The following is a 17671-nucleotide window of genomic DNA, read 5'->3' on the forward strand; positions in this document are numbered from 1 at the left end:
ACAAACTGACACCAGGAAAAAAAAGCAATAGAAAACCCAGAAACAAATCCCACCCCCACCTCCCCCCCTCCCCAGCCCATTTCAGAAGAATACAGCCAAAAGAAAGCAGGGTCCTAAGATACCACATATAAACTAAAAKAATGTTTTCACTTAGTGTCGTTTGTCATTCTGAAATTCCAACCTGAATCTACTGAAGTCTTTCTTAGAAAAGCATAATTGAAAACAAAAATATGTGGGAACATATTTGATCCCGATGCATTAACATTTTCCAGTAAAAAACACTAAGGATTTAATACCAGTTGGGATTAGAGTTGATAATCACAGATAATGAACAATCTTAGATTAGATACTAAAGCACTTATGTTAAGAAATTAGGGTTTTTTTCATTACTGTTTTAAGCTAAACCAATGGGAATTCAAACATATTAGTAAAATTACGGAGCTACAGGAACATGAAATAAAAAGAAATGAGAACTAGAGAACGATTTCACATCATTGTGTTGGCTCATGTCACTTCCTGCCATCAGTGMCTGAATTGCCTTTCCATTAGCATAACTAGGTTTTATATCAGGTAAAGGAGGAACAGCCAGCTGAAAGTTTCACATGACTGTAAATAAAGTTATAGAGTAAGACCAGACTCTAGTTTAAATTAACAATTGGTGTTCTTTTGTTTTCACTTTGGAGAAAGAAGCAGACTTGTCTTTATTGTGAAAGTTAAGTTTAAGTTCCAATGCTACAACCATCTGAAGAACTCCTACCTACCGCAACTGATTGAAAAATAGTCACTTTGGCAACCAAAGCTGCTTCCATACAGCCACAGAATCATGGATTAGCTGTCGGTCAGTATTGTAAAAGCCAATACTCAATAAATTTTGGGTATGGTGCCATTAGTCTTGGAAACATGTAATTCTTCCAGACAAACACCCTGCTAGCTGAGCTTTTAGACAAGGCTTGACATCCAGAAACATTCTAATGATCTGTATTTAATAAAACAGGTTTGCAACATTGTCAGAGGTGCCAATTAATTCATTCAGAGTGGAAATAAGAACATACTGAATACTTAACTTGTCAAGCATCAGCCTATCTACAGCCCCTCAGTTTCCTAGATTGTTTTGAGATGATACTTCAGGAACTTGTAYAAGCTCTTACAGAGAAAGCAAACACCTCCCAAATCCTTACAGAGCAGTGCAGGTTAGGATGAGAAAAATAACATCCTTGATTACCACTTGAAAAAGCATTCTCCCATTAGCATAAAGAATTGCAACAAATTCCATCAAAAAAGCGGTGGAAGAATGAGTATGTATCATTACAGGGGTGGATAAGACCAGACACATGCTACATGTGCTGCTAAAATATGGTGTTCATTTTTGTAAGGCAAGTGTTAGGCATTTTAAGAATAACAAACAACRCACAAGAGTTTATCAGATAGTTAATATTTAGTTACCATTTACCAGCTATTTGTATTTTTCTAATCAGTTTGAAAGAAAATCTGGGTATATAAAAAACAAAAACTAGTGGTTACTATGAAGTATCATTTTGTATTTCTTCCCCTTTCTAACGCTGTTTTATTGGTATAAATACTCTACCTGATACAACAAACACAACTCAGGAAACCAAASACACTGTCAGATTTCCTATGACTTCAAGCTTGTCTGTACCAACCCCAGTTTCATTTCACACCCACACATCAGGATCCCTCCCTAGCTAGCTTGGGCTTCTCTTCTGTACACAACTTCCTTATGACAATCTWGCAATTAACACCCACATCTCCCCARATGATGCCAACTCTTGTATGAAACATTCAGGCTATGAAAACCACACCCCCCTTTCATGCTCTTTCATCAACCCCTTTTGCAAACTGAAAATAAGCATCTCCTGGGGAGGTGACTCATAAGTGTTCAGCCCTTTTCACGTTGTAAAACAGCTTATCTAATAAAACAAAACACATGTACAATGCTGCATCAAGAATAAAATTATATTCATGCTTGTAGATCAGGTTGGGGGAAAGACTTATCTGAATTTTCATCTGTCAGCTGACTAGTTTCTCTGCAGAGTAAAATAAAGTAAGATAGTCTAATGACAAGCCAAAGTCTAGGACCTGTACCCCTTATTCAGTTTCTGTTATAAAAGGTTTTCTAAAGTTTCTGTGCTCAATTTTTAAGCTCAGATAGAGAATACAAGTGTTTCCTCCAACTCTTTTTGTGTCCTACATTGTACCTGTTRGAGTCAGGAGAAAACAAGAAAACGTACATTCTTCAGATGACAAGCATTTCAATTATTTCATATCCCGTAAGCCAAACAATGTGGAGATATCCTGAAACAAACAAAAAAGGGAGTCTTGCAAACTCAAGAAAATCTTGGCTGTTGGGTTCTGATCAATGTGCCACTGGTAACCTATCTCTGACTTATAGGGTATATAGGTCACAATATATCTATTGTTCTTCAGAAGTCACAGGGCACTRGAAGATAATAACTAAAGCACCTTTGATAATTGCTGTATATTCATTTCACATGTAAGCAATAACTTTGGTTGCCACAGGAAGATTACGTAATAGTTATACAGTACAAGTGTGAACACAAAGAGAATAGAAACACAAAAAATTGACAGGATGCTCCAGAGCCCACWGTGTCTAAATGCAGCTGAATTCTACTAGAGACTATGAGGCATTTGAAATAAGACTGAAGTCTCAAGCTYACTTTACATAGGACAGATGTCCAGACTGCAAAAACTGATTGTGATATCCAGCACTCCAAACAGAAAGCTCACGGCTCAGCAAACAGACTTCTGTTCTGAACTACCTATTACACACACACACTTATTTTACCTGCAATCAAAGCATGTCAACAAGTCAGCAAGGAAAAATKGGCTCTGGCACCTCTTCTGTTCGGTCAAAAATCTAGATCTAAAGTTTCTTCACCTTTCAGCAGCATTCAGCTTTCTACTACAAACAAGGAAAGGCAGAGAAAGTAGAGAAGTAAAAATTATCATTCTCTATTAACAATCTGGCAAAAAAAAATCTGGCAGTTTAAAAACTGAGAAGGAAAAAACCTCCATCTTAAAGAGAACAAGATGATAAAATCTCAAGTACACAGGAGAAGCAGTAGCAGAATGCATTTCACAACAAGAGACATGTCCACACTGACAAGGTCAGAACTTCCACACCTTTCAGCAACACCTGAGTGAGAAGCCCTTGAAAACAGCAAGGGCATCATCGGCTAAGAGCCCACACCACTGCAGAAGCAATCCATATTTGCCTTCCTTGCTGCCTTCTGTTCACTGCTGCAATTCAAAAACGTTTGTATCCTTACTGCACCTCAAAAACACTAATGCATAATACACTGAAAACATTTGAAGCAATTAAGAAACTGTTCTGGCTAAAAAGTAACCACTGGGGGAAAAAATTAAAACACAGAAATACAAAAAAGTGGTATTACACTGAATACTAAAGCTGGCAACACTCCCAAAAATCTTGACTACAGAACTCACTTTTCAGACAAGAAATGCATCATAACAGCATCTTGTTAAACAAACTAAACACATGCAAAGGAGGAGAAACCTACATCATTCTGTCAACACTAAAGTAATTTAAATTAAATTTATATTTGACATGTAACAAGGCTGCACACATACAGAAAAATGCAAGTATGAAAAGGGTGTCTATTCATTTACACAGTGCTTAGCATTCAAAATTGATTTTACAGACATCCTGYTAACCTGTCTGACAGAAATTCCTCCAGACTACACAAATTAATTCAAAATAAGGAGGCTGTCATTTCTGTGTCTTATAAGCAGGGAGGTAAGACTCTGAAAGTTTTCAGCACACTGAAAGCAACCTTGCAAAAGTTTAAAAAGTATATACAWCAAGGGGAAAATAATTTTTTTACATAAACGTAATTCTTGGCCAAGAACTCATAGTTTACAACAGGTTCTTAAACAGCTTTCCCATCAGGGTAACATGAACAAAACAGGTAAAAATTAAGGGCCTATGGGAAGACAYTGTAAGTTTTTAGATTGCAAACATAACATGGTTTCAGTACATGCTAAACAAGATGATCCCAGAGATCCCTTGCCATTTCACACTCCTGAATTAAGGAGCATTTTATCATCATTTTTCCCCTCTATTAAAACAAAGAGGCAGTCCCAAAAATTAGCCACTTTCCTAGTGTAATTATAACAGGGTCAATCTCTCTATCCTACAGATCATCTCTAAATGTTTCCTGTAGTAAAATACTGTTCACAAAATTCTAGCTCACTAAACCATAGTATTTATAATACCTTTTCTTATAACTCAAAATAATTGTGAGTAAGGGCTCTAAAGGAAGGAGATTTCCCCATMATTTGTAATTAACACTAACTTCTCTTGTGTCTGCTTCATACATCCATCGCATCTGGTCATAAAAATAAGGTTCCAAGTTTGATTTGTTAAATACAGTCTTTCTAATTCTGTTTTGCTGTATCATTTATCTGGGTAAATTTTCAAGTGGAGCCTATAATTATGTTCTTGACCAGATTATCCTTTATCTTAAATTTCTTTTCTCCCTTGAATTACCTTCTTTAATTTGCAGCATAGCTTAAAAACTATTGTCATACACATAACAAAAGAGGTATAGTCTAAATTATATCCTCATGTTTGAGGTTTTCAAGTTGATCAACTTGGTGTTTTTATTTCCTTTTACTACAYGTGAAATAATCCACCACAGGGAACAGAAAAGAGGAACAGGGAAAAAAATTAAGAKAGACTGACCTTACCAAGAGTCAAAACTAAAATCCAGCACTAAAGGTAACCCACAGCCTTTCTAGGAATCATTCTTTCCAGCAGATGTGGGAAAGGAATACACAATAGCATCTATGGAGGGGCCTCAAACGAACAGAATTAAGGGGGCATGGGGGGAGGGCAAAACCTCAGCACATTTGTTTTAAAGATTTCAGCATGCTTCCTCCTAAAGATCATCTTTTATCTAGAGCCACATGCCTGAAACTGAAAATTGGTACAAGAGACTGAAACCAGAGCCAATGAACCACAGTCACATGAGGGACAATCCCATTTCTGACAAGGCTGGTGTATGTTTTCAAATATATGCCTAATAAAAAATTACGGAATTGTGCCATATTGTCAAAACCTATTCAGTGTATTGGCTTTAAAGTCCTGCAACAGTGATTCAATGAATCTTTSTTACTAGTACCAAGGCAGTAAAGAAAACCACAAAGGTCTGTTCTTTTGCAGTCTGCAGAAGCACTCTCTACARTATGCTGCTAACGTACAGGTTTCAGAGAGAAGGCATTCAGAACATGGAACAATTCCCTGATCAAACACAGGTAAAAAAATCTGAATCTGAAACCTTAGCACCAAGCTATGGAAAATTTCCAGAACCTAAGTGCCTTTAGCTTCCCAAAKAGTTTGGRAAAAAAACCCSAAAAACMCACAAAAAACCAAACCCACACAGACACCCCTTTGGTTAGAGGACAAAAGGAGACTAAGTCTAGTATATGAAAGAACAAAAAWTTGAATAATTGAGGAAGCTCCAATTTTTAATCATATTTTTTAGTATTATTTTTAAAAGCTGTAATTTAATTAAAGCACAGTGATAATGAAACTGAGAGCTTCCTGTAGCTGTGGCCCAGGAGAGTCATATTAATCACACAGTATCACCAGTTCAGTACTGCCAGATAGAAAATAATACATCCTTATCTCCAGAGAGCACTGACACCAGGATCTCTTTCTAGGCACTGACAAACCATTACTGCCAAGTACAAGCTTGCCTTATGTAATATTATTGGAAGAGCAAATATTTTGCTTTTGCATCAAAGATACAGCTTTTTAAATGCAGACAACACCATGCACAAGGTAAAAAATAATACACATCTGCATCCTTTGTCCTGGATGGTAAGGAGTAGAACAGAGAGATGATTWATATGAATTTCATATATTTTCTTGATCATACTATTCATATGAATCGTATGATTTAAAATTATAGGAATATGAGAAAAAATACGTATCCCAGCTCGCAYTGCTTGGACAGCCTGAAATTCTGTCCTAAAATGGGCATGGTAAGGCATGAATATTAAAAAGCTCTAGAACATAATCAATTCTTAGTAGTATCCTTCATGAATTAGGATGCTCTACTTTGTATCTTGAGATCATCAAATCATAACAGACAACAGTTTTCAATGTTTCTTTAGCCCACAGCAGAGCAGACTGTCAAACTTTTTTTTAACAGGCAGGTTACCAGAACATTCTCAGAATGGCAAAACCCTTTTCAAGGATTTATATGCTCCCTCTCTCTCTCTTCCCACCTCTTTTTTTTTTTCTTAACGCAATTAATTTTGAGCTCAGTATTATACTGCATTTTGAGATGAAAGTTGTCCTTAGAGACTGTATCGCATCCCATGCATCTTAACCTACACCACTATCCAGGCTAGGTATTATGAAAGATGCATAGCTTTGTGGTTTGGGAAATTCAAATTGCTTTCCTTATCTTTCCCCTTCATGTGAAAGCCYAAGAAAGTAATCCCAGAAACCACAGTCCACAGATATATGAATCAATACAAATACTTCCAGTACCAACAGATGCCATTCAAAACAGCAGATGGACTTTAAAATATTAAGAGGGAAGTATGTCTTGGTTTCATACACACATGAATTAAGAGAATGAACACATTGTAGACGTGATACCTCCTGGGAAATTTCCCTCTGTGAATAGCAAACCAGTAATCTTCTGAACTGCTAATTTTACATAAAAATGTGCCTATTTGCTTTTGACTTAAAGATCAGTTGACACTGCAGGACTCAAATCTTTGTTTTCCTTCTGCTGTTAACAGCTTGCCCAATAACATGCAACTGAAATTAAAACTTGTTTAATGTCAATGTTGTTATTCCTTTCATTCAGACAAGAAATCTCAATACAGTGAAGAGCCCCTTCTGTTTTGGGCTGCTACTGGACAATTAATTAAAGAAATAGAATCAGTGTACTCATATAAACACAGGCTATGAGGGCAGCACAACAGAGGGTTGTTTACAGCATACAGAGGATTACATGAAAGAGTTTTCCAAATTTTCACAAACACARGCTGATTAAGTCTGCATGGCAGAGAGCTGAGTAGCAGAGGTCTGGAAGCAGTAAAACCACAGTGGMTTGAATGCAATGCCACACAAATACGACAAAATTGTTTTCAAAGCTAATCCAGGCATCTTCACATTTCCTAGCACTCCCTGTTCTAGGATTTGATCCTGCAGAGCCAGTGTGGGTACAGGCATGCCCACAGTCATTTTTTTCATGTTGTTATCTTTAACAGGGAGTTCTAGCTACTTTTCAACCAACCACAGTACTGTGAAGTTACAAGTCTCCCTCATCCACCCCATGCAGGTGAAAAGGAAAAAAAATGAAGGATAAAGAGACATAATGTTTTGATGTCTTCTGGATCCTCCTTGTCAGTTGAAATACAAGAGTAGAGGCACCAAGAAAATGAATTTTCAGTACTGTCCTCTCCCTGGATTTTACACATTGTGCTGCACCACAATAACCATCTATTTTTTGTACTCAAAGGATAAAAAAAATAACCTCAAAGTCACCTAGTCCTTCTACCTGTGCCATGGTAACACACATCGTGTTTCTGTCCCAATTCACAGTTGCTTTCATCGCCTGTTCTTAAAATAATACACAACTKTTTTCTGATAATATATTCCAATTCAGCAATGACTTACCAAGMCAGGAAAGATAACAGATCATTGTGAAAAACACATTTATCTCATACAYTTAGACAAACCCTCACTTTCTCATTTCTCCACTAACTTTTTCACTTCTTTGAAGCTAAAGTAACAGCTCCCAGGTCATTCAGTCATTCCTCCAGATATCCAGGTATTCTTATTGCTCTTCTCCAGACTCCCTCCAACAGGGAGGGACTCCCTACAGACTCCCTCCCATATATTACCTTCTTTTTACTCTTTTAATTATTTCTTAATTAATTCCATCCTCAAAACATGATACTATATCAATATTGGCTGGCAAGATTACTTCATTTAACTTGCAGAACATAATTTTATTTACACATCTGTGATGCAGACACAGGATCTCACAATAAGAACAAGAAAAGTCCTTGAAGTTAATGGAAGAAAGCTCCAGAGAGAAGAATTTGGTCCTTCTCCCATCAACCAGGAGAAAGAAATTTATTTAAAGAAGCCTTTCTGTGTTTCYGTGTTTGAAATAAGAAACGGTGCTACAGAGTTTTGCAATACAAACTTCAGTCCCAACCTACGAACCAGCTCTTCCAAAACTTTTTCTAGAAGTAGAATTTAATTATTTTGTGACTTGGAGCAAAGGAGGGGGATAAAATTTTATCTTGGAATAATATTCTCTAATTTTATAATTCAGTAGGAACATTGACTCCTGTTATTCTTGTCATTCAGTAAAATATATAAATCCTTTAAATATATATATACACATAAATATATATATACACATAAATATATATAAATATATAAATATATATATATATAAACCTCTCACCCCTAAACAAGAACACTATCTCATTAGTCCATTTCTAGGGAAAGCAATGTTTTTAAGCAGTTTAGCACTTGCCCACAGTCAATTTCTCCAGACATTCTTTAATAAGAATGAAGTTTTGACAGTTTCTATCATAGAGTCAAGCCATCAGAGACCTACTGCTCCTCTTCTGTTAGCATTTTGAGAAAGAAATTCTAACATGGTTTAATTCTTAAAATAAAATCATATGGGCTACTGCTTATGTCTTTGTCATCTTCTACTGCTTTGGGAGGGTTTAATTCCCAAGAAAAATACAGGAACAAACAAAGATAAACCACTGAGTCTACAACTGCTCATTTCCACTTGCCCCTTGCCCCCGACACCTGTACAGACAGACACTACAATCCCTCTACTCAGCAGCACAGTATTACACATACCCTCCATGAGTTAAGTAACTGCATCAGCTCAAGGATTACATCAGCCAGCTCTKATCCTTTCAACAGTGTTTTTTTAAACACTTCAAACTTAAACTTACCTAACTGCCCTGAAACTCACTCTTTCCTCACACCAGCTTAGGATTTTAGCACTTGCCTTGGACATCATGCTCACCTCCAAGTCCCCATATCTTTTATTAGAGCTGAGGTGAACAAACAAATAAAAAAAGACTGCCTTGCATTATCTGCCCACAGCTCCACTCATTAAACAGAAACAAACCTCCTCTGAGTTTCTTTTTCTCCCTTTATATTTCTATAATGATTTCTCATTTCTCTTTTTAAGTTACCCATTCTCAATGTTACATTTTAATTATATCTGTGTTGTATTTTTACACTTGTCCTTGGCAATCCAGCTGGGAATTCCTTTCCGTCCTCGTGTTTGATGTTGAAGAACTCACTAGTAGCCAAGCCAGCCTCTCACTACTTTTCATATTTTCCCCTGTGGAAGAATAGTTAGCATATGCCACAGACTTCAGTAGTCCTGTTTCTGAATAAAAAATATTTTTATCTCAGAGTACTTGAATGTATTTTGACATTATAACTGCTTAGATCACATTGTCTTCTGACACTGAGCCCAATGCCAATGCTCCTGAAATGCTGCTGTTGACTTGATGCCTCTCTTAAATCTGAACTGTTGTTACTTTAAATGTTTGCAAAACAAATGTACACTGGTAACAGAATAYGCCTTGATGCCAATACAACAAAATTTTATTCCCCTCACTTGCTGCTACTTTAAAATCAAATAGTAACATTTCACCTATTGAATTGTGGCACATGTTCCTAGGGTAACCATGCAATGCAGAGCGAGTACTGAATTGAAGCCATGCATAGTTTATCACTTCCTAAACTAATACAACTAATCCGTGAAATGGGAGGAATTGCTACCATGTTAGAATTTTAAATTGTCAGGAGGAAGAATCAGGTAACATGTCATTCATCTTTAATTCATTTAACTTTTTAAGATGTATAWGCACACAAAATAATTCAAATGCTGCTGAATTTCTCTGAAGGCTAATGGGAAAAGTTCATGCAAATACAAGCCAGAAAGTCTGCTAACAACTTTTTTTCCCTATAAGCAAAGACTAAAAGAGACATTAATACCTGGAAAAGTGTTCAGATAGCTTYTATGGACACCAAAAGTCAAACAATTCAGTTGATTTCACTGAGCTGATTTGAACGTCAGGAGAACCAAGAGCTGTGTGCCCAAACTTTGTCTACTCCCTCAGCTACACAAGCTGATCTAACAAAGAGCATTATTACTTCCTTTCACCTTTGTCCCTAAATCTTTAATGTTGGTTAACRTTTCTGATTTACTCACTTCACCATTATGTAAGTTGCTAAAAACACTACTAGCAAAAGATATAACTTGCAAATAAGCATGCATTATAAATGCAGTCTTCGCCAAACTGTCTTAATTGTTGATCTCTAAGTATTTGGTTTTTTCTAACAATAAAGGTTCTTGTGAGAAGAAAAAAAGTTCTCCAAGTCCAAGGATTCCACTGGCATCTAAGCAAAATAAGCCTAGCCCTATCTAGCCAAAGGAAATTTTGCAAAAGCAATCTCAATACTACTGTGTGTTCTGCTTCATCAACACTAGCAAGTCAGGAACCCATAAGTATTGGGCTGTTGCTGGCAAACACCACCACTGTAAAACTCATGCCAGTAAAATATGCTGAAAGCAGATGCAACCACTGACAACCATAAAAAAACCCTCTGTGTTATCTGGCAGCCAGTTTATGGAAATATACTCCAGTGTTGCTCACACTGCTGGGACCAAACTATTAAGAACAGAATCACTGTGAAGGCAAATCAGTTTCTGCCCTCCACCTTTTTCCTCCATTCAAAACGTACTCTCACTTCACATGCTTCTCATCCTATGAATATGTTTCAAGAAGCTGATAAAGAACTTTCTAATTGTTTACCTGAAACCACTCCAAGCAGGCAAGCATAATTAATCTTAATGCAAGTCAGCAATTCAGAAAGGAAATTATCCTGTTGCCCCTATTGCTGACTGTGTATTCTTATGTGTTCTATGCCTCCCTGTACTGAATGGCAGAATGGCCAATTAAAAGGGAAAAAAAATGCCAAACTAACAGAGTAGCAAAATCCACTGTAAATCCACTACTTCCTTGAAATTCAGAGTCCCAGTATATTGGGATATTCCCAATCCATATCAATGGCATTCCAATAACATTTGGGTAATTTGAGAACAACATCGGAGCCAAAAAAAAAAAAAAAAAGAGCGACACACACTTTTCTGAAGATCTTAATTGTTTGCAGTAGAATTTCTGGCTGCTTAGCACCTGTTGTCACTGTACCTCAGTCAGACACACACAGCAGAGGACCCAGCACAATTCTAATTCCACTCACAGAGAAGAACAGAACTGTCACTTCCTAAACAAATCTACATGGGGCTGTTGTTGGGGACAKGCACTTCTTGCAATGTCCAGCACTGGAAACCAACAAGTTCTTCAAAACAGGAGATAAACTTCTGTCCTCCATACGTTTTCTCACAACTTCTTATAACACTGAACTAAAATATATTTATGACACAAGTGAAATGTAAAAACGACACAAATGTGCAAGGAGGAAACAGTACATTCTTTTTACTAAGGGCCATGGATCCAGTGTAGTCACTGATGTCTCACCTTCAACTTCTAATTATGAAAGGCACACCTCCCTACRCAGGCTCCCTTCTTCCCTCATATGTTTAAGGTATACATGCTTACAGAAGTACGATTCTTAATGTAACACCAGTACAGGGAGAAAGCAGAAAGCCAAGTTATCTCTCCCTGTCAGGTTTGCTGTGTTAGGGCAGGAGCCAGCCACAGCAAAATGAGTTAACACAATTCAATAAAAACCCATTCTACTTGTTGGGCTTGGCTGCACAACAGCAGCTGTTTAACCATAGCTTTTTGACACATAAGTGAAAAACCTAAACACGTGAAAAGTTTATCACAATTTTATTAACTATTAATTATTAACAAAACTAACTCAAAAGCATAATATTCTCTTCCCTCCTGCTCAGGGGTATSTGAGGTTTTACAAAAGATTTTGTGAATGCAACTGGGATTGATTGTTGAGCAGTTTAACTCTTCAACTGTTACAACAGCTATATTTAAGTTACAATCCAAAGCTTTACTGGAATACAAATACTGTCAATACTTTAAAGGCACTCTTTTCTTTATAGGCATTAGGAAATCCTTCCTTGTCTGAGGGCATYATTCAATCAGTTCCCCAGATAAACTCCACTATTGCTAGAATAGTCATTGCCTTTGGTCTTCCAATACAAAAATTTTCACAGAAATAAATCCTACCCTTCACCAATACTACAATACAGGCAACTTATAAAAATGAGCTACAATCAGAAGGCRAATGGACATAATTGTCTTTCAATAATAGTTATTTATGCAAAGAACCTAGCACATGTTTTTATTACCACACAGCTTTCCTGCCTTTAAAAACAAAACAACTGGACAAATTCTTCTAAGGCRTGCACATATTTAAATAAACAAAACCGTGTCTGTCATATGCCTGGAGACCACAGTAGAGKGACACGGAGAGGAAATTACCTTTGACTGTGCTTCTAGAGCTAAATAGCAAAAACTACAAAACAAGAATTTGCCTTATAGTTTTAGCACTAATATATGTTATGCAATGTATGTTCTCACACAAAAAGTAGGTAACCCATGCTCATGATGACTAGACCAGAATTAACTGCCATGGTCTAACATTACCATACATGCAGGCAATTCGGTATTGCATCAACATTTGACCTTCTTTTTAAACAGAAAAGTATCTATAAAGAAGTCATTGATTTCCCAATAACTCACCCACCCATGGAAAGCGACCATAGTTCAAAAGAATAAATTTTGGGGCAAGTTTTCCAACTGCTGGGAAAAGGTGCTACATTTGGTTCAGAGATAATCTGAGTCAAAACTCCTAGTACATGTTGGGCCTCCTGCATGCAGATAGCTATGCTTGAGTCATATTTCCAAACTTTTCTCTGTTAATTAAAGTTAATCCCRCTAGATGTCATAGGTAACACATTCTTAGATTGCCTTCATATGCCTTGAGCCTGTATCACCACTCACCAGCTCTTACCTTACCTGCTTTGTTTCAATTCCACACGGAATTACCTCACCTGGACATATCCTTCGGGATCACCTTTCACAAGGATTTTTTGGCCACATATTTTAACACATACCACCAGTGCATCCTTGACTGAAAGATACTTATCTGTAGTAACAGGATGTCTTATAATCAATGCCTACCATAGAAAGTAAGGGAAGATGCACTCCCAAAGCTCCTCAGTGTTCATGAGACTATCTTCAGTTGGTGAATGCTTCSTTACCATCACATCATCTCCACAGTTAAGCTGACACTTTAAAATGTAATGCTGTTATTATACATGTATTACAATTGAGTGATATTAAGCCAGAACCATTTATCGTTGTACACATTCACAAGTGCATTCAAAACTGTTCTTTCAATTCATTAGAATCATAGAATCACAGAATCATTAAGGCTGGAAAAGATCYTTAAGATCATTAAGTCCAGCCTGTGATTGAACATCACTACCATATCAACCAAACCAGAGTACCAAGTGTCACAGCCAGTCATTTCCAGAACATTCCAAGGGATGGTGACTCCACCATTTCCCTGGGCAGCCACAGCTAATGCTCAAGGACCCCTTCACTAATGAAATTTTTCCTGATGTCCAGYCTGAACTGCCCTGGCACAGCTTGAGGCCATTTCCTCTGTTGCTGGCTGTCCGGGAGAAGATACCAACATCCACCTTGTTACAAGCGCCTTTCAGGCAGCTGTAGAGAGTGGTAAGGTCTTCCCTGAGCCTCCTCTTCTCCAGGCTACACACCCCAGATCCCTCAGCCACTCCTTAAAGGACTTATTCTCTAGATCCTTCAACAGTTTCATTGTCCTTCTCTGGCACACTYCAGAACCTCAATGTCCTTCCTGTAGTGAGGGACCCAAAACTGGACCCAGGACTTGAGGTKTGGCGTCACCAACCTGATCCAGGTCTAACTGATCTGCAGTCCATGACACAATGAAGTCCTAGCTCTACTTTCCAAATAAATTAAACAGATCAGGRAAAGGCACTGTTTCTTGTTAGCTGTTTGAATGAGTTTTCAAAGATACAGACAATCTTACAGAACAGCCATACCAGCCTCTACTTACAAGTCTTTATTTGGCCACTGTRCTGTATTGCAAAAAGGACTGAAAAAAAAATTAAGGATTTCCAGGTCTCTCATGCCCAAACTTTTGACCAGTGCAGGCCTTCGTAGCCTCCTCTAGAAGCAACCCAAAGTTGTTTGTCTTTACTCCAAACTGTCAGAGTATTAAAAGTGCAACCATAACATACCAAAAGTATAGGCATCTCCTGTTGTGTACTGCATTACCTGAAACACACCCAAAAGCAGGTCACAAAAAGCACTATTCTGCCAACAGTCTTCTTTGATGCCCTTTCCTGGGGCTTATTCTGATGCGGATAGAACATATGACTATTTTGTTGGGGTTGCAGCTATTTAGTATAAAACTGACCTATCCCATTAGGCTGAGAASGGACCACAAGGTAACAATGCCAAGTCATCATGTTTCAGTAGAAGAGTCTTAAAGTGTCTGTAAACCCATATAATATTGTTACCAAAAATGATTAATGGAATAAGAGRTCAAAAACCTCTTGTTCTCAGCAGCATACAACAAACACCACAAATTTACCAACTACACTAAATATGCCATGGGCRAAAAAGAGAATGAGCATGAGAAAGCGTGTCTTATGTTTGAGGGAAACTACTGCTCACAGTAACACTAGATCAGGATGTGGAGAACCGAATTTTTGAAAAGTCAAGTATGCTATTCAAACATTATAGAACTAAACAAAATTCCCATCAGACTAATTAAAATTTGGAGACCCTTTGCAACGAAACCTGCAGGCATCAAAAAGCAGCATTTGTATAAAATAAATAGATATGCAAGGGAGGAACAGTAGCACTTGTGAATAAATTCTTTGCTAAAAAARAGTCTTAAAACGATGTATATCAAAGTAATCTTGATAATCCTTCAATCTACAGTTTAACAGAGTAACTGGTGCATCAGATGGTACTGAGAATCTGTAAATCTGAAGATTTAAGCTTGACAGGCATCAAAGCATCATTATACTCTTTTYGAAGAGAAAACATAGATACAGATTTCTAAAACTCAGTTTCATACCAGGATCAAATAAAACCACATTAGCAGCGGTTTCTCCAATTTTGGTTATCTTAGCTTCAGATTCTATGAAGGTTTGTAGCCCATTTAGGGGAATAAAAACCCAAAAACAAAACCAAGAAAAAATAACTCAAAGCCAAAACCCTTCCATAGTTTATACACAATAAAGTTTAAAGAAAAAAAAAATAAACAAAAAAAAAACAAACAAAAAAAAAACCAGCTATGTACTTAAAGCTAGGTTTCTTCCATGGGCTTTGTCCACACATTTTTCATCATTCTAATAGGATTCACTTCTTTTTCAAAGCACGTATCGTCAATCACCCTGAGTCAATAAACAGACTAGAACAGCTGTTAGCAAAAGTCAATTGAAAACATTTGTCTTGATTGAGACGGATAAGACAAAAAGGCAGCTGGATGTTCCATGAGTTTCACAAGTGCCATCCTCACATCAATATTTCACTGGTAAAATCTTGCCCTCTACAATTATTTGTACTTTACCATGTAGACTGCAAATTTTTCTGTCTTTYCCTTCTCCCTTTGATCTTCCATGTTCATTAAGGTAGAGCTAGAGAGGAAGAAACTAATTACAGTATTAGGTCCTAATTCTTAGATTAGCTTCAAATCAGGTGGACTCCTGTACACACACAGCCCAGGAGAARTAAAGCACCACAAATGATGTGAAAGCCCTAATTTGACATCACTCCTTCAGGTATTACAAACGCTTTCAATTCACATCTTTTCTAAAAGGTTCACTTCTAGCACGTGAAACACATGCAGTCTATACTGCATGATCTAACACTACTACCTTATTGGCATATGATTTCTCTTTGAATGGACAGTTTATTATCACTCTTCTTTCTCTGAAAACAAAATTAAAACCTCATGCTTACCAACTAAGATGAGGCCCTGGATCCTTCTTATTGCATAAGTAAAAATAAAAAAGCACTGTTGTACAAAAGGAAAACACAACTATAAACTCTTGCATAGCATTGGTTCCACACTGATCAACAAAAAATACATGGGCAGAGAGGGCACAGGCAGATYCTGAAGTGGCATTCAGTTCAAACAAGTAATAAGATGGCATATCAACACAACCAATYTTATGCATTTTTTCTTCTTATCATCATCATATCAGATATGTTAATGCTAATCAGAAACCAAACCAAATAGCCAAGGGAAGAGAAAAATCAGACTGAAATAAAAATCTCCAAATACTATCAAATGTGCCTTGGCATTTCTCAATTACAAGAAACCACATGCCCCAACCTGGCAAACTCTTATACTGGAAGGCTGACCCTCCACAGAGCGTCCCAGAAGACTGTGGGCTTCTGCCAGCACCTATGTATTTGYCCACACGGAGCAATTCAATCATGCTGAGTTGCTACCAACACCCTTGGGCAACAGAAAGGTTCATATGACCTTGCTAAAAGTTTCTCAAAGATCAGAGAAARCAACACAGCAATCACTTTGTCAGGGCACACTGCCTTCTCTAGTTACCAGGGCCCCGAAGTTGCCGAGACCTCTACTTTCCTTTGGCATCCAAAGCAAATACCAAAATAACCTTCGGTGATTCGGTGAGTGACGCAACAAGAAAGAAAAAAATCAGTGTTATTAACCTGTTAAAACAGAAGTCCGAACCCAAACTGAGCACCATGCACAGGGTCACGCGGGTGACAGCCCTACGCAGGAATGAATACCTGCCACTCGCTAAGGCGCCACACTTGTGAGGAAAAAGTCTTCCTGAAAAGAAAAGCGCGTATCCCATGCTCTCACCTCGGCTCTTACTCGCCCGCTCACATAGCCGTGCGCGAAGCCTGGATCCTCTCTCTCCGAGAAGTTTGCGACCAACGCTGCCCAAGGGTCGTCCTACAAACCAGAAGCGGAAAAGCCGAGCCAAAAAAGATAAAGGGGATTAGGCGGGCATTACTTCCACTGACCTATATACTGCCCTCAGCCCGCGGCGGCCCTGCGGCAGACGGCAGCTGCTCGGCTGGGGGGGACACCGGCCTGACAGCCCGCCCCGCCCGCCGACGAGGCCGAGCGGCGGCGAGACACCCCCGAAACTCGGGCCGGGGCCCGTCCCGGCCGMCGCCGCCCCCTCACGGCTCCCGCCCCCGGGGACCAGCCCCTACCTGGCGCGGGCGGCGGCGTAAAGTTTCTCCGGGGAGGTGCCAGGTGAGCTCCACTCCCTCTCCACCGAAACCACCGGCTCCGGGAAGGAAGGAAGAAGCAGGAGAGGAAAGGAAGGAGGGAGGGAGGTGGACACCCAGGTAAATCGCCGTCCGCCACGGGACAGCGGGACAGCCGTTAATCCCTCGGACGGGAGGGCCCTCACGCCCGCCCACCCCGAAGGCTCCGTCCCCTCAGGGCGGGCATCTTGCCCCTCGCTGCCCACGGCTCCCTCACAGCAGGCGGCCCCAGCTCGGCACCGGCCGCCAAGTTTGTGTAAGCGAGGCCGGGCCGTGAGTCAGA

General features: G+C 38.7%; 1 protein-coding gene across 3 annotated transcripts in view; it reads right to left on the reverse strand.

Moving 5' to 3' along the window:
- Positions 1 to 17671, reverse strand: part of FHIP1A (FHF complex subunit HOOK interacting protein 1A) — an 83134-nt gene extending 65463 nt beyond the window's left edge. For 2 of the 3 annotated variants that reach the window (XM_057376367.1, XM_057376358.1), the window contains exons 1-2: positions 17332 to 17671; positions 16973 to 17065 (exon numbers count right to left, since the gene is read on the reverse strand). The gene's annotated coding sequence lies outside the window, so the exon portion shown is untranslated. Of the gene's footprint in view, positions 1 to 16972; positions 17066 to 17136; positions 17288 to 17331 lie in introns of those variants that run through there. The other variant, XM_057376375.1, reaches the window with a different exon arrangement.

This window comes from Malurus melanocephalus, unplaced genomic scaffold (genome assembly GCF_030028575.1).
Source record: "Malurus melanocephalus ecotype Western Australia unplaced genomic scaffold, MMel_1.1 scaffold_9, whole genome shotgun sequence".
NCBI classification, from domain to species: domain Eukaryota; kingdom Metazoa; phylum Chordata; class Aves; order Passeriformes; family Maluridae; genus Malurus; species Malurus melanocephalus.